At 39.3% G+C, this 16,260-nt stretch overlaps 1 pseudogene; it reads right to left on the bottom strand.

The window, feature by feature from the left end:
• Positions 1–4,631: 4,631 nt before the first annotated feature.
• On the bottom strand, positions 4,632–6,104 carry LOC136317165 (lysine--tRNA ligase-like; annotated as a pseudogene).
• Between the last annotated feature and the right edge of the window lie 10,156 nt (positions 6,105–16,260).

The following is a 16,260-nucleotide window of genomic DNA, read 5'->3' as shown; positions in this document are numbered from 1 at the left end:
AGCATTATTCTGCCTACTACATAGTGTAAGCACACAACTGTCATGGTCTTTCAATTCACTTATCTCTATCTCTACTTATCTGTCTGTCCATCTATCTATATACCTATCTACTGGCCATGGCCTTTATAAACATGGTCAAGTTACTTAAAGTCTAGTTTTAAAAATTTCCATCTCTAAAATGGGGCAATAAAATCCCATTCAGAGGACAGTTCTGAAGGTTAAATAAACTTCAATGTGAAGGCATTTACCATGATACTTGGTACACAGTAGGTACTCAGTAAATGCTAATTGAATAAAACTTTAAATCTAATCCTTAAAACCGATATACTGCAGAGAGTTTAAATCCGACTTGTTAGACAGGGAAAAAGATTTTAGTCTTCTTTTAGGTTGGTGCATATTTTCAACAGAAAATAGAAAAAGTGGCTCCAGATAACACTATCTTTGTGTCCCTTATTTCAGAACTAATCATATGGTGAAATATCAAATGCTTTGGCATTATCTTCCATAAAACATACGGATGAAACTTAAAAATAGAAAAATAGAAAATCTCAACAATAATTCTGGTAGAAATGACTTGTAACTATTTAGCATCTTATTTTTATTTCTGGAACACTTATCATTTGAAGATCTCAAATTACTGGGACGTGTTGGCTAATTCTTATGGTAGCAGATGTATCTGGTGCAGCGAGGGAATAGGTAGTAGCAAAGAAAGAAAAAGGGGGAAATGGGGCAGGTGTGACAAGCTAAAGTTTGTGTTTGGAAGCGGTTTTTGGCAAAGGTGAGAATATTTTTAGGTATCTTTTTCCTGTGAAAGTCTGCAACATTCTAAAATTTGCTCCATTCTTACAGCTTAGAAATAGAACCCTGGAAATAGAATTGACTGCACATTGGTGGTAATTGTGGGCTGGGAAGTGAAAGCCAAGAGTGGTGGTTCTAAAACTTTTGTTTGTGATTTCTGTGCCTAGCCCCTCTGGCGGCTTTGAGCCCCTGTGGCACATGTCAACATTTTCCTGCTGCTTTCTATTTTCCCTGGTGCTCCTCCTCCACATCAAAATACCTCCATTTAAACTTTTATTGGGACCACCACTATATGACAGCAGTTCAGAGTTATATTGTGCTGTTCTCTCTCATGAGATCTCAGCAGATTTCAAACCTTTGTCAAAAGATATTACTGGTGGAAGATTCGGATGACGAAGGAGACACATTTCTTTCATTTTTATTGTGTTCAGATTGCTAATCCCTTTAAGTCATTTAACATGCTTTCATTGAGGACTATTTCGATAAACTATTGGTGCTAGATACTAAATACGCAGCAGTGAACAACCTAGATATGGTTTCTGCCTTCATGAGCTAGTCTAGTGAAAGAGATGAATGATAAATAAGGAAACTAATATATAAATTAGTTGTTACAAGTACTAAGAATGAAATTACGAGGATAACAAGATAGAATGGAACAGAATGTAGTTTAGAAGCAGTGAGGGCTTGATCTGCAGAATAGAAAGAAGGCTGGTGTGGCTGGAACATGAGAGGGTAGGGCAGGGTTTATTAGATGAGTTTAGAAAGGTAGCCACTCCTTTCAGTGAGGAGTTTGGACTTTATTTTAAGAAAAATGGGATGTTATAAAATGGTCTTAAATGGGGGGTAATACATGATCTGATTTATGGTTTAAAGGTCACTCTGACTTCTCAATAGAAAACAGTTGAGAAAGGGGCAAGAGTGGAAGATAGGAGAACTTGATGGTGATTGGTGGTGGTAGGATGGACCAGGGAAGACAATGCCAATGAAGAGATTTGGGATGCTTTAGAGGTCGAGTTGGAAGTAGCCATCACAGTGGTTGTGAGGGTTGAAGGAGAGAGGGGAAACTTGGGGGGTCAGCAGAGGATACAGTTTGGCAGAACTAGAATACCAATGGTATTTAAAACTACAGGACTGTATGAATCCATCAAGGCAAGACAGAGAAGAGGACATTGGGGCTTATAAACATTTAGAGGTCAGTTGGTGAAGGAGGAACAGTTAGAAAAATGTGATGTCACTGCCAGCACAAAAGGAAATTATTTCCAGGAGGGAGTGATCAACTATGTTGACTGTAGCTGAGAGGACTTTAAGATTGAGGACAGAGGTGACCCCTACATCTGGCAAGATGGAGCTTTCTGGTGACCTTGATTGGGGTGCTTTCAGTGATGTGGTGGGGAAAGAAGCCACATTGTGGAGGAGTGAATGGGAGGGGAAGAAATGAGGTAAATATAGACACCAGTGTTGGCTTTCACAGCCTTAGTGTTATCTTTTTGAAGCTTGTTGAGATGCCTTGGAGAAATCCTGGAGGATGGGTAATGGTAGGGGAAAGGAAGAATTTCTACCCCCTATATGAGCAATATTTGTCATAAAACATCAAGTTTCTCTATGAATCATATTTGTATTAGAAGCTCTCATTACCTTAGTTTTAGGGTGGCAGATGAATCTTGTCTTAAACCTTTGGTCCTCTCTCTCTTCTTTCCTAATCTTTTCCATTACTATTTTTGGCATGTTCACTCTGTATGTGCTCTATATACATTTGGCATGTAATCTATATATTAAAAAATGTGAGAGTAGCGGAGATACAGAGATAGACTCCCACATGCACCCCAACTGCGATCCACCTGGCAGCCCCCATCTGGGGCTGATGCTCTGCCCATCTGGGCCACGCTTACAACTGAGCTATTTTTATTACCTGAGGCAGAGGCTCCACAGAGCTATCCTCAGCACCTGGGCCAATGTGCTCAAACCAATCAAGCCATGGCTGTGGGAGAGGAACAGCAAGAGAGAGAGAGAGAGAGAGAGAGAGAGAGAGAGAGAGAAGGGGAGGGGAAGAGGTGGAGAAGCAGATGGTCACTTTTTCTGTGTGCTCTGACCGGGAATTGAACCTGGACTTCCACATGCCAGGTCGACGCTCTACTGCTGCACCAACTGGCCAGGGCCTATATATATATTATAAATAAAAATATATATTTTATAAATAAATATATATATTATAAATAAATATATATATAAACATATATATTATAAATAAATTTTTATTTTAATGGGGTGACATCAATAAATCAGGGTACAATTCTTTGATTGTCTTTTATTCTTCCATTTTCCTCTCCTTCCATAAGCTTAAATGAAATTATCTTTCTTGTGGTTAGTTTCTATATAGGTGCCCATTACCTTTCCCTTTTCTGCCTTTTTCCTCCTGGGACTTATACAGAGTTCCTTCAGCTAGATAATTTTTGTATGTCCATTATATTGCTTTCACATTTTGCCAAATGAGAACATAATGCTGGAGAAAGGCAGATGTTCATAGAACATATTGTAGGTGGTTACTGAGTCTAGAGCAGGGGTCCCCAAACTATAGCCTGCGGGCTGCATGCGGCCCTCTGAGGCCATTTATCCGGCCCCCTCTGCACTTCCAGAAGGGGCACCTCTTTCATTGGTGGTCAGTGAGAGGAGCATAGTTCCCATTGAAATACTGGTCAGTTTGTTGATTTAAATTTACTTGTTTTTTATTTTAAATATTGTATTTGTTCCCATTTTGTTTTTTTACTTTAAAATAAGACATGTGCAGTGTGCATAGGGATTTGTTTGTAGTTTTTTTTATAGTCCATCCCTCCAACGGTCTGAGGGACAGTGAACTGGCCCCCTATGTAAAAAGTTTGGGGACCCCTGGTTTAGAGTGAGCATTATGTTTGATTACTACCCTTGTAGTCAACCGTTATATCATGGTCAGTGATAAATGACACCTAACACTAGAATAGAATTATAAGAGGAGAATAAGAACTTTCTATGGAACATGAAAGAACGTCCAGTTTACATACTGTAGTTGAGACTGCCATGCCTTGTCTTCTTCCCAGGCATGCTGCTAGATTGCATTTCTAAACCTCCCTTGCCTTGGGAGGCTTTTGTGGCCATGGAATTGGGTTTAGGCCAGTGGAATAAGGGTAGAAGTGAACTGATCAACTTCTAGTCTTGACCTATAAAAACTTCTAGAATGATTCTCTGTGCCATCTCTTCCCTTGACTTCCAAGGTTAGAGGATACTGCAGTATACACCAAGGTTTTGGAGTTGGGAAAGCCAAAAGATGAAAGGAGTTTGAATACCTGAAGAGCGTGTGGAAGGAAATCTTATACCTAGGAACATACTCTTTGGACTTCACGTGAACAAAAAATCAACTTACTATACCATTGAGATTTTGGAGTCTGTTTGTTACAGTCGCTGATATTACAAACTCTAACTAACACATATTCCTTGTGTGGTTTTTCTCTCTGAAAGTTTGGCTATTTCTCCTCATTCTCTTTCTGGAGTCCCCTTTTCTCACTCTATCAAATATGACAGCTACTTTGATGGCTTCTTTTCTAGCATGAAATATTTTCTGATAATTTCAACCTGAGGCAATCTCTTCCTTCTACTTGTTGTTATTGTTGTTGGGAAAGAGTAGAGACACATGGTTTATTTGGTAACAAGGAGTAAAAAGGGAAATCTTAATTCCCTTTCTTTTTTCTGGTGACTGAACTGCGATAGCAAATGGAGAGCGATACACAAAATTTCCCTTGCAGTCCTGATCTTTTGCAGAGATGCAACGATGCCCGAGTTATGTGACTTACAATTATTATTTTCTAGACAGAAATACCAGCTGTTGTACTTTCCAATGCATCAGCAGTTGCTACATTTTCCTTCTTGTCTTCAGGTTTCATGGCAGGAAACAGGAGTACTTCCTTAATATTACTAGAGTCTGAAAGAAACATGGTGACTTGGTGGAAGCCCATGCCGCAGCCTGTGGCAGTCTGTATTCCAGGGCAGCGCAGAAGTTTTCATCTATGAACATAGCCTCATCATTGCCAGTGGCCTTGGCTTGGCCTTGGCCTGTTCTTCAAAAAGCTGCCACTGCCTCATGGGGTCATTCAGCTCAGTGTGGGCATCACATATTTCCTTCTCCATGACAAAAGGCTCAAAGTGCTCAGTCAAACCCTCTTTAGAGTAGTGCCATTTTGCTAAAGGGCTCATTATCTGTGCTCACAGATGAATGCATGTCATTTCCAGGAACTCCCCAACAAGTTTATTAATGACCGTGGCTGTAGTCTGAGCTGGAGGGGATTCAACATATTTACAACAGAGATAGCTTCAATAATTTTGCGAGTTTCTTTAGTTTTGAAGTGGTTAGTTTCTGGCAACCTCACAGCCAGGGCTGAGTTCTTCTACCATGCTTATTCTCTGAAAGGGTGGGGTGAAGGCAATCTCATAGGCTTGGCTCTTTGAGCTATCTGGATGGTAGGTGACTTTGTAAAGCCTGTAATGTGCTTCCCCATCCCTAAATCATGATTTCCATGTAGACCTAGTAGAACTCACAGGTGGTTAACTCAGGATCAATTCCTTGATTCTAAAACTCACATCCAATTTCATAAACCCAGTCAATGCTACCAACCACCAGCACCTTATGGTAGAGTTCTGGAGGAATTCTCATATATAAATTTATGTCCAGCTCATTATGGTAGGCAATAAAAGGCTTGGCCGCAGCTCTCTCTGGGATAATGTTCATCATGGGAATTTCAATCTCTAGGAATTCCAACTTATCCAAGAAACTTCTTTCTTAAAAAAAATTCCCATAGATTTTTGAGAGATAGATAGATAGAGATAGGGGGAGGAAAGAGAGTGGAAGAGAAGCATCAACTCATTCCATTTAGTTGTTCCATTTAGTTGTGCACTCATTGATTGCCTCTTGTATGTGCCCTGACTGGGGTTGAACCTAAGAATTCCATGCACTGGGACAATGCTCTACCCTCCAGGCCAGGGCCAAGAAACTTCTTACATATGCATATGATACATTTTTGCCTCACAAAGTCATTCAGAATAAAGTCCAAGTATCTCAGACATTATTGTGTTTCCTTTTCTTTGAGACCAAAGTGCAGATGAGGTAGGTAACGTATGCAAAAAAGGAGATAGCAGTGTGATCTCATAGGGAATGATGCTCAGCTTATCCTTCTTGGTTTCCCCAGGATTCCCCTGAACTCCAATTGTGTCTCCCTGATACAGTTTGTATTTGATATGAATAAATTATTTTTTTCTGATTTGTAATTCCTGGAATTGGCCATGACTTGCTTATTGAAGGTCATAGAAGATAAGCTTTCCTCTGGAAGCTCTCTGGGCATGGATTCTACCTGTCACCTTTAAGGTGATTTCATTCAGATGGTCCCCAGGCTGTATTCTTGGATGAAGTGAGTGAGCGAGACATCTACATGGAACTTGCATGGGTACGGGTTTTCCCATTGATCTTCAGTTGGTGGACTGCTGGGCTACAGATCCTTCAGTAGTGGTTTGGGTCCAGGTTCTCCTCCCTGACACCCACATCATTATCAGTAGGGAGGTTGGTGGCTGCAGCAATGGCCTGGCCTAGCTGATTCTCACTGAGTTTCTCTTGCTTGGCCTTATTCTCCACTACTTTATTTTCAGTTTTTAGGTATCTCTTTAACTCATTTTTGCTCAGTTTCAGTTCACCATTATCCACTTTCACCTCAGGCCCATGCACCAAAGTCACACTCGAGAGGGCCAGACCTGAAAGGCCTCCCTCCAAATTTCTAATGGGATTATTAGCTTTATGGTCTACTAGGTGAATAATGAAAAGATCACAGACTCTTAATACCTGTGATACTTTGGATAAGTTACTTAACCTGCCTGAGGTCAATTTTCCTTTTCTGAAAAATAGGCATGACAACAACCCATATTTCATAAAAAGTTTATAAGATTTAGATGAGGTGATAAATGCAGAGGGCTTAGTACAGTATGTGGCATGTAGTAAGCACTCTATTCTTAGGATTAATCCCCTACCATTTAGTTTAATTCTTTATACTGAATTCCTAATTATGTGAAACATTGGGCTAGTCCAATGGATATCACACTAAGGAATGTGCTGTAACATTTATTAATACATCAATTCAACTTGTCTTCAGTGGCATTTATTGAGCATCTACTGTATACCAAAAATTGGGCAATCTATTACTGGGGATATGAATATGCTCCCAAGGAGGTCAATTACTTTCCATGTCCCAATAAGTCAGCAGATAAAATCAGTTACTATCATTTGAATAATTGTTTAGAAATATTTTTATTTCTTCTCCAAAGCTGAATTCCTGTAGGTTTCATGGGGATAACAAAACCCCTTCCCTTATAGGGCTGCTGCATGGGCTGAATGGTAGAATGTACCAGAAGTGCTCTGTAAGCTAGAAAATGTGAATCAAATGTTTATAAAGATGCCAGTTTTTATATCATTAAAATTCTTTTTTTTAGTATTATTAAGTGAGAGGTTGTGGGGGACAGAGAGACAGACTCTTGCATGTGCCCCGACCAGGATCCACATGGCAAGCTCCTAACCTGGAGATGCTCTGACCACCTGGGGCCTCTTCTCTGTTGCTTGGCAACCAAGCTAATTTAGCACCTGAGTTGAGGCCATGGAGCCATCCTCAGTGCCTGCGGCCAACCTGCTCAAACCAGAGCCATGGCTGTGTGTGTGTGTGTGTGTGTGTGTGTGTGTGTGTGTGTGAGAGAGAGAGAGAGAGAGAGAGAGATTGAGGAGGAGGGGGAGGGGTAGAGAAGCGTATGGTCACTTCTTCTATGTGCCCTGACTGGAATTGAACTCTGGACAGCCATATGCTGGGTCATCATTCTACCAATGAGCCAACTGGCCAGGGCTTCATTAAAGTTCTTAAATAAACTTTTCAACCTTGTACAATTTTGTCTTCTCTCCAAACTGAATATAAACTTGTAGGTGAGATATGCTTTATTTTGTCTTTGTAAATCCCTTGTATCTATTTCAGTGCTCAGTAAAGAACGAGCAGTTGATAAAGTTTTATGGTCTAAATTTTTGCACAATGAAAACCTTTGACTCTTTCCCTTTCTGGTGATTTTCTGCAAAGTAGTGGCCATATACTGGGTGGGAGGTTAGGCTACTCGAGGAGAAAGCTGTTTAAGGCATCTCGTTGCTAACTGGAAAATACACTTTTAAAACATATTCTTAATTATCTGAGCCAAACTATATTGAGTTTGAAGCACCAATTTTCAATGAAGACTCTGACAGGCAAGGAATGATTACTGAGCTCATGGTCTGCTCTGTGCATCTGTACACAGTGTTGAATAAGCTGTTAATCCTTCCATCTTTGCAGGATATTTTAGGGATGCGCAGTGAGGTCATACATATCCATTTTTGTAGTGTTCTCCCACTCTACCCACTCACCATGTGTTCTGGTGCTGTGATATTTTTGTCCACTCTCATAGTACTCTCTCTTTATTACCTTCCTTCCTTTCCCCAAAACCCAGGAAAAAGAAAGTTGGTTCTTCAATTTTTCCCCCCCAAATTGAAATGTGACTGAGATTAAGGAAGGCAGTGCTGCTTTTCTTCCTCGATTCAGGTTGATGTTGAAATGACTCAGAGTAGAAAGCTTAATATTCTGTAAAAAACAATTCTTCAATTGAAGAAACATTATATCAATTATAAGAGACAATGTTTATTTATCTGGAAAAACTTTTCTTATATTCCCAATTTTCACTTTTAAATTATTTCTATTGTTACTGCCTTTCATGCATTTTCAGGTTTGCCGAAGGATTTTCTAAAGAAAAATAATGATAAAATTGTGCTCTTTATAATGATCTTAGGTGTGATTTATTAATCAAGATGTATTTGTACTGAATGAAATAAAATCTTTTTTGTCAGTCCAGCACCATGGACAGAGAAATCACTTCTAGTCCATTTCTCCTCTCACCTTCTAGTCAGCTTGCAGTAGTAACACATTTACTTGTAAAGAACAGTTTGTTAAGTGCCCAGACCACCTTGACCTTATATTAAATAAGTTAAGGTCAGGTCTTATCTCAGAACTACTGCCTCTTTGCATTTACTATCATTTTTAAAGCTCATAGACACAGACAACAGTATGGTGTTTACCAGAGAAAAAGTGGGGTGGAGGAAGTAGAAGAGGGTAAAGGGAGATAAATGGTGATGGAAGGAGACTTACTTGGAGGTGGTGAACACACAGTGCAGTGTATATATGATGGATTATAGAATTGTACACCTGGAATCTATATAATTCCCCCCCCCCAAAGTGAGAAGTGGGCGGGGTTGGGGAGGTTGGAAGCAGACAGACTCCCGCATGTGCCTGACCTGGATCCACTGGCATGGCAACCAGAGGGCAATGCTCGGCCCGTATGGGGCATTGCTGCTCTGCAATTGGGGCCATTTTAGCCCTTGAGGTGGAAGTTATGGAGCCATCCTCAGCCCCTGGGCCAACTTTGCTCCAATGGAGCCTTGGCTGCGGGAGGGGACAGAGAGATAGAGAGAAAAGAGAGGGGAAGGGTGGAGAAGCAGATGGGCACTTCTCCTGTGTGCCCTGGCTAGGAATCAAACCCGGGACTTCCACACACCAGGCCGATGCTCTACTGCTGAGCCAACCAGCCTGGGTCAGAACCTATTTAATTTTATTAACCAATGTCACCCTAATAAATCCAATTAAAAAAGAAAAAATATGCATTTACTATTTTTGAATATTCTAGGTATCATTTTTTCTTCAGCTATAGGTAGTTTGAGATGAATTAGACTCCAATTCTATGTGATACTACTTATTAAATTCTTTTCTCTATTTAAAAAAATTGTTTTGAAATTATTGTATATTCATAAGAATGGCAAAAATGGCACAGAGAAGTCCTGTATATCTTTTACCCAGTTTCCAATGTGGATTGCCTGATAAAAATAAACTAGAATGCGAACCAAGATGGCAGCAGAGTAGGCAGATGCACAGACTCCCAGCTCACACCACCAAACTGGATTGCAAATTAATTTACGAACAATCAGTATGAAAAACCAACTTTGGATTAAAAGAACAGGTCTCAAAAACTAAGGAGCAAAGAAGAAGCCACACCAAGCCTGGTAGGGAGCACCGAGGCACAGTGGGTCTCCCCTGCTTTCAGAAACGAAGGTGGGATGAGACTGAGAGCCCAGAAGGGCTCTCATTACAAGGAGAAGAGCAGAGAATATCACTCACAGCCACTTTCTTGGGGACCTGGAAATGAGGTGAGCTGAGAGGGCTGGCTTGTCTTCTAAAAGGAAAGTGAGGAGAAAGAGACAGACAGTGATGGGCAGAGGAATGTATGGGATGACCTGAGAAGCTAACTCATTCAGTGCAGAGGCAGCCATACCTGGGGGAGGCGTTGAACCCTCAACAAAGCACAAGCCTAAAGTGGTTCTGGGTGACCTACCTCCAGAAAGCTCTCCAGCTCCAATCAGAGCAACAAGACAAACCTAAAAACAGGAAGTGGGGAGGAGGGACAGTAACTCAGGTCTCCATGGAGATCTGAGATACACCTCCCCCTACTGAAACAGAGAAAGCACCCCACCCCAGGAGAGATGTTGGCGTAGACTGGGCATTCAGAGTCTCAGGTTACACCCACTGCATTCCTGGATAGAGCTCCAAATAAGCCCCCTGTTGAGATCAGTAAACAAGACTACCACTGAGTTAAGAAAACTGAGAAGAAAACAAACAAATCAGGACTTCAAAGAAGCTCTACTAGGTAAGAAGATCACAGCTGGAAGAAGCCTACAAGTCATAGAGAATAATGGGTAGGCAGAGAAGCATAAGTCATATGCTTCAATAAGATAAATCTTTTGATAAAGTCTTGGACGAATCGGAAGTAAGCAAATTACTGGATGAAGAGTATAAAATAATAATTTTTAGGATGCTTAAAGATCTCAAACCTACAATGGATGGACTTAATGAACACTTCAGTAAAGAAATTGAAAGCATCAAAAAGGACATGGAAATCATAAAGAAGAACCAGACAAAAATGACAAACATAATATCAAAAATGAAGACTACACTGGAAGGAATTAATAGCAGGCTGGATGAAGCAAAGGATCAAATCAGCAACTTAGAGGACAAGATAAGTGAAAGCACAGAAGCGGAGGAGCAAAAAGAGACTGAAAAAATCTGGGAAAACTCTAAGAGAGCTCTGTGACAACCTAAAGAGAAACAACATCTGCATCATGGGGGTTCCTAAAGAAGAGAAGGAACAAGGGTTAGAGACCTTGTTCAATAAAATCATAGCTGAAAACTTCCCTAAATTGATGCTGGAAAAAGTCACACAAGTTCAAGAAGCACAGAGAATTCCATTAAAGAGAAACCCAAAAAATCTATACCAAGATACATAATAATTAAAATACCAAAGCTAAGAGATAAAGAGAAAATATTAAAAGCTGCTAGAGAAAAAAAGGCTATCACCTACAAAGGAGCACCCATAAGGATGACATCTGACTTCTCAACAGAAACACTTGAGGCCAGAAGGGAATGGCAACAAATATTCAAAGTAATGCAGAACAAGAGCCTACAACCAAGACTTCTTTATCCAGCAAGGCTATCATTTAAAATTGAAGGAGAAATAAAAAGCTTCCCAGACAAAAACAAAATAAAACAAAAACAAAAACAAAAACTCAAGGAATTTATTACAAACAAACCAATGCTGCAAGAAATGTTAAGGGGCCTGTTGTAAACAGAACAAAGGGGGAAAAGAATATAGTAAAAGATGAATATAACTTTAAAAAATAAAATGGCAATAAACAACTACATATCAATAATAACCTTAAATGTAAATGGATTAAATGCTCCAATCAAAAGACATAGGGTAGCTGAATGAATAAGAAAACAGGACCCATACATATGCTGTCTACAGGAGATGCACCTCAAAACAAAAGATACACATAGACTGAAAGTAAAAGGATGGAAAAAATATTTCATGCAAATGGAAATAAAAAAAAAAGCTGGGGTAGCAAAACTTATATCTGACAAAATAGACATTAAAACAAAGACTATAGTAAGGGATAAAGAAAGTCACTACATAATGATAAAGGGAGCAATCCAACAGGAAGAGATAACCATTATAAATATTATATATATGCACTTAATATAGGAGCACATAAATATATAAAGCAGATTTTGATGGACATAAAGGGAGAGATCAACAGCAATACTATAATAGTAGGGGATTTCAATACTCTACTAATATCAATGGATAGATCTTCAAGAAAGAAAATTAAGAAAGAAACAACAGAATTAAGGGATACACTAGATCAACTGGATTTAATAGATATCTTCAGAACCTTTCACCCTAAAGCAGAAGAATATATATTCTTTTCAAGTGCTCATGGTACATTTTCTAGGATAGACCACATATTAGGGTAGGGGTTGGGAACCATTTTGGCTGAGAGAGCCATGAACGCCACATATTTTAAAATGTAATTCCATGAGAGCCATACAACGACCCATGTACATTATGCATTATCCAATAAATTTTGGTGTTGTCCCAGAGGACAGCTGTGATTGGCTCCAGCCACCCACAAACATGAACATGAGCAGTAGTAAATGAATGGATTGTAATACATGAGCATGTTTTATATTTTTAACGTTATTATTTTTTTTATTAAAGGTTTAATAAAAAACCATCAAAAGAGCCACATCTGGCCTGCGAGCCATAGGTTCCTGACCCCTGTATTAAGGCATAAAACAAGTCTCAACAAATTTAAGAAGATTGAAACTATATCAAGCATCTTCTCTGACCACAATGACATGAAACTAGAAATCAAATACAATAGGAAAACTGAAAAACACTCAAACACTTGGAAACTAAACAGCATGTTATTAAACAACAACTGGGTTAACAATAAGATCAAGGAAGAAATAAAAATTCCTTTGAAACAAATGAAAATACAACAACTCAAAATCTGTGGGACACAGCAAAAGCAGTTCTGAGAGGGAAGTTCATAGCATTACAAGCATACCTTAAGAAGCTAGAAAAAGCTCAAATAAACAACTTAATCCTGCAACTAACTAGAAACTTAATCCTGCAAAATAACTAGAAAAAGAACAGCAAGTAAAGCCCAGAGGTAGTAGAAGGAAGGAAATAATAAGATCAGAGCAGAAATAAATGACAGAGAGACTAAAAAAACAATAGAGAGGATCAATGAAACCAAGAGCTAGTTCGTTGAAAAAGCAAACAAGATCTATGAACCCTTAGCCAGACTCACCAAGAAAAAAAGAGAAAGGACTCAAATAAATAAAATTAGAAATGAGGGTGGAGAAGTTACAATGAACACAGCAGAAATACAAAAGATTGTAAGAAAATACTGTGAAGAACTGTATGCCAAAAAATTAGACAACCTAGGTGAAATGGACAAATTTCTTGAAAAATATAATCTTTCAAAAATCAATCTGGAAGAATCAGAAAACCTAAATAGACCAATTACAACAAATGACATCAAAACAGTTATCAATAAACTCCCAACAAACGAAAGCCCTGGGCCAGATGGCTTCACAGGCGAATTCTACCAAACACTCAAAGAAGAACTAACTCCTATCCTTCTCAAAGTATTTAAAAAAATTCAAGAGAAAGGAAAACTTCCAAGCTCCTTTTATGAGGCGAGCATAATTCTGATTCCAAAACCAGGCAAAGACAACACAAAGAAAGAAAACTATAGGCCAAAATCCCTGATGAATTTAGATGCTAAAATTCTCAACAAAATATTAGCAAATTGGATCCATCAATACATGAAAAAAATCATACACCATGATCAAGTGCAATTTATTTTGGGGAAGCAAGGCTGGTACAATATTTGTAAATCAATGAATGTGATTCATCACATAAACAAAAGGAAGGAGAAAAACCACATGATAATATCAATAGATGCAGAAAAAGCATTCAATAAAATCCAGCACCCATTTATGATCAAAACTCTCAGTAAAGTGGGAATACAGGGAACATACCTCAACATGATAAAGGCCATCTCTGACAGTCCCACAGCCAATATCATACTCAATGGGGAAAAATTAAAAGCAATCCCTTAAGATCAGGAACAAGGCAGGTGTGCCCCCTTTCACCACTCTTATTCAATATAGTTCTGGAAGTCCTAGCCACAGCAATCAGACAAGAAGAAGAAATAAAAGGCATCCAAATTAGAAAAGAAGAAGTAAAACTATCATTATTTGCTGATGATATGATACTGTACCTAGAAAACCCTAAAGTTGCAGTAAAAAAACTACTGGGCCTGATAAATGAATTCAGCAAGGTGGCAGGATATAAAATTAATACTCAGAAATCAGAGGCATTTTTATACACCAACAATGATCTGTCTGAAAGAGAAATTAAGAAAACAATCCCCTTCACTATTGCAACAAAAAATAAAATAAAATACCTATGAGTAAATTTAAGCAAGGAGATTAAAGACTTGTACCCGGAAAATTATAAAACAAATCAAGGAAGATACAAACAAGTGGAAGCATATACCATGTTAATGGCTAGGAAGAATAAACATCATTAAAATGTCCATATTACCAAAGCAATTTATAAATTCAATGCAATTCTTATTAAAATACCAAAAACATACTTCAAAGATATAAAAAAAATTCCAAAAATTCATATGGAACCAAAAAAGAACACTAATAGCCTCAGCAATCTTGAAAAAGAAGAATAAAGTGGGCGGTATCACATTTCCTGATATCAAGTTATACTACAAGGCCATTGTACTCAAAACAGCTTGGTACTGGCATAAGAACAGGCATATAGATCAATAGAACAGAACAGAGAACCCAGAAATAAACCCGCACCTTTATGAACAATTGATATTTGACAAGGGTGGTAATAGCATACAATGGAGTAAAGACCATCTCTTTAACAAATGGTGTTGGGAAAATTGGTCAGCTACCTGCAAAAAGTGAAAGTAGGCCCTGGCCGGTTAGCTCAGCGGTAGAGCGTCGGCCTGGCGTGCGGAAGTCCCGGGTTCGATTCCCGGCCAGGGCACACAGGAGAAGCGCCCATCTGCTTCTCCACCCCTCCCCCTCTCCTTCCTCTCTGTCTCTCTCTTCCCCTCCCGCAGCGAGGCTCCATTGGAGCAAAAGATGGGCCCCGCGCTGGGGATGGCTCCTTGGCCTCTGCCCCAGGCACTGGAGTGGCTCTGGTCGCAGCAGAACAACGCCCCAGAGGGGCAGAGCATCGCCCCCTGGTGGGCAGAGCGTCGCCCCCTGGTGGGCGTGCCGGGTGGATCCCGGTTGGGCGCATGCGGGAGTCTGTCGGACTGTCTCTCCCCATTTCCAGCTTCAGAAAAAAAAAATACAAAAAAAAAAAAATGAAAGTAGACCACCAACTCACACCATTCACAAAAATAAACTCAAAATGGATAAAAGACTTAAATGTAAGTCATGAAACCATAAGCATCCTAGAGGAAAACATAGGCAATAAGCTCTCTGACATCAGTTGCAGCAATATATGTATTGCTGATATATCTCCAGGTGCAAGGGAAATAAAGGACAGGATAAACAAGTGGGACTACATCAAACTAAAAAGCTTTAGCACAGCTAAAGACAATAAGAACAAAATAAAAAAGCAAACCACACAATGGGAGAACATATTCAACAATACGTCTGATAAGGGGTTAATAAGCAAAATTTATAAAGAACTTGTAAAACTCAAAACCAGGAAGATAAACAGTCCAATTCAAAAAATGGACAAAAGAGATGAATCGACACTTCTCCAAAGAGGACGTACAGATGGCCAATAGGCATAAGAAAAAATGCTCAACTTCACTAATCATTAGAGAAATGCAAATTAAAAACACAATGAGATACCACCTCACACCAGTCAGAATGGCGCGCATCAACAAAACAACACAGAATAAATGCTGGCGAGGATGTGGAGAAAAGGGAACCCTCCTGCACTGCTGGTGGAAATGCAGACTGGTGCAGCCACTGTGGAAAACAGTATAGAGATTCCTCAAAAAATTAAAAATTGAACTGCCTTTTGACCCAGTCATCCCACTTTTAGGAATATACCCCAAGAATACCATAGCACAGTTTGAGAAGGATAAATGCACCCCATGTTTATAAAGCATTGTTTGCAATGGCTGAGTTCTGGAAACAGCCCAAGTATTTGTCAGTGGACAATTGGATTAAAAAGCCTTGGTACATATACACAATGGAATACTATGGGGCCATGAAAAAGAAGGAAATATTATTTTTTGCAACAACATGGATGGAACTGGAAACTATTATGTTATGTGAAATAAGCCAGGCAGAGAAAGTAAAATATTATGTGACCTCACTTATATAAGGAATCCAACGAACAATATGAACTGAGGAGCGGAATAGAGACAGAGGCGGGATCAAAGGATCCAGAAGGAAAGCAGACAGAGGGAAAGGGGATGATAGGGTGATAGGTTGGGATGGG

This window comes from Saccopteryx bilineata, chromosome X (genome assembly GCF_036850765.1).
Source record: "Saccopteryx bilineata isolate mSacBil1 chromosome X, mSacBil1_pri_phased_curated, whole genome shotgun sequence".
NCBI lineage: Eukaryota > Metazoa > Chordata > Mammalia > Chiroptera > Emballonuridae > Saccopteryx > Saccopteryx bilineata.
Note: the sequence above shows the minus strand (reverse complement) of the source record. Positions and strands in the feature narration are given on the sequence as shown.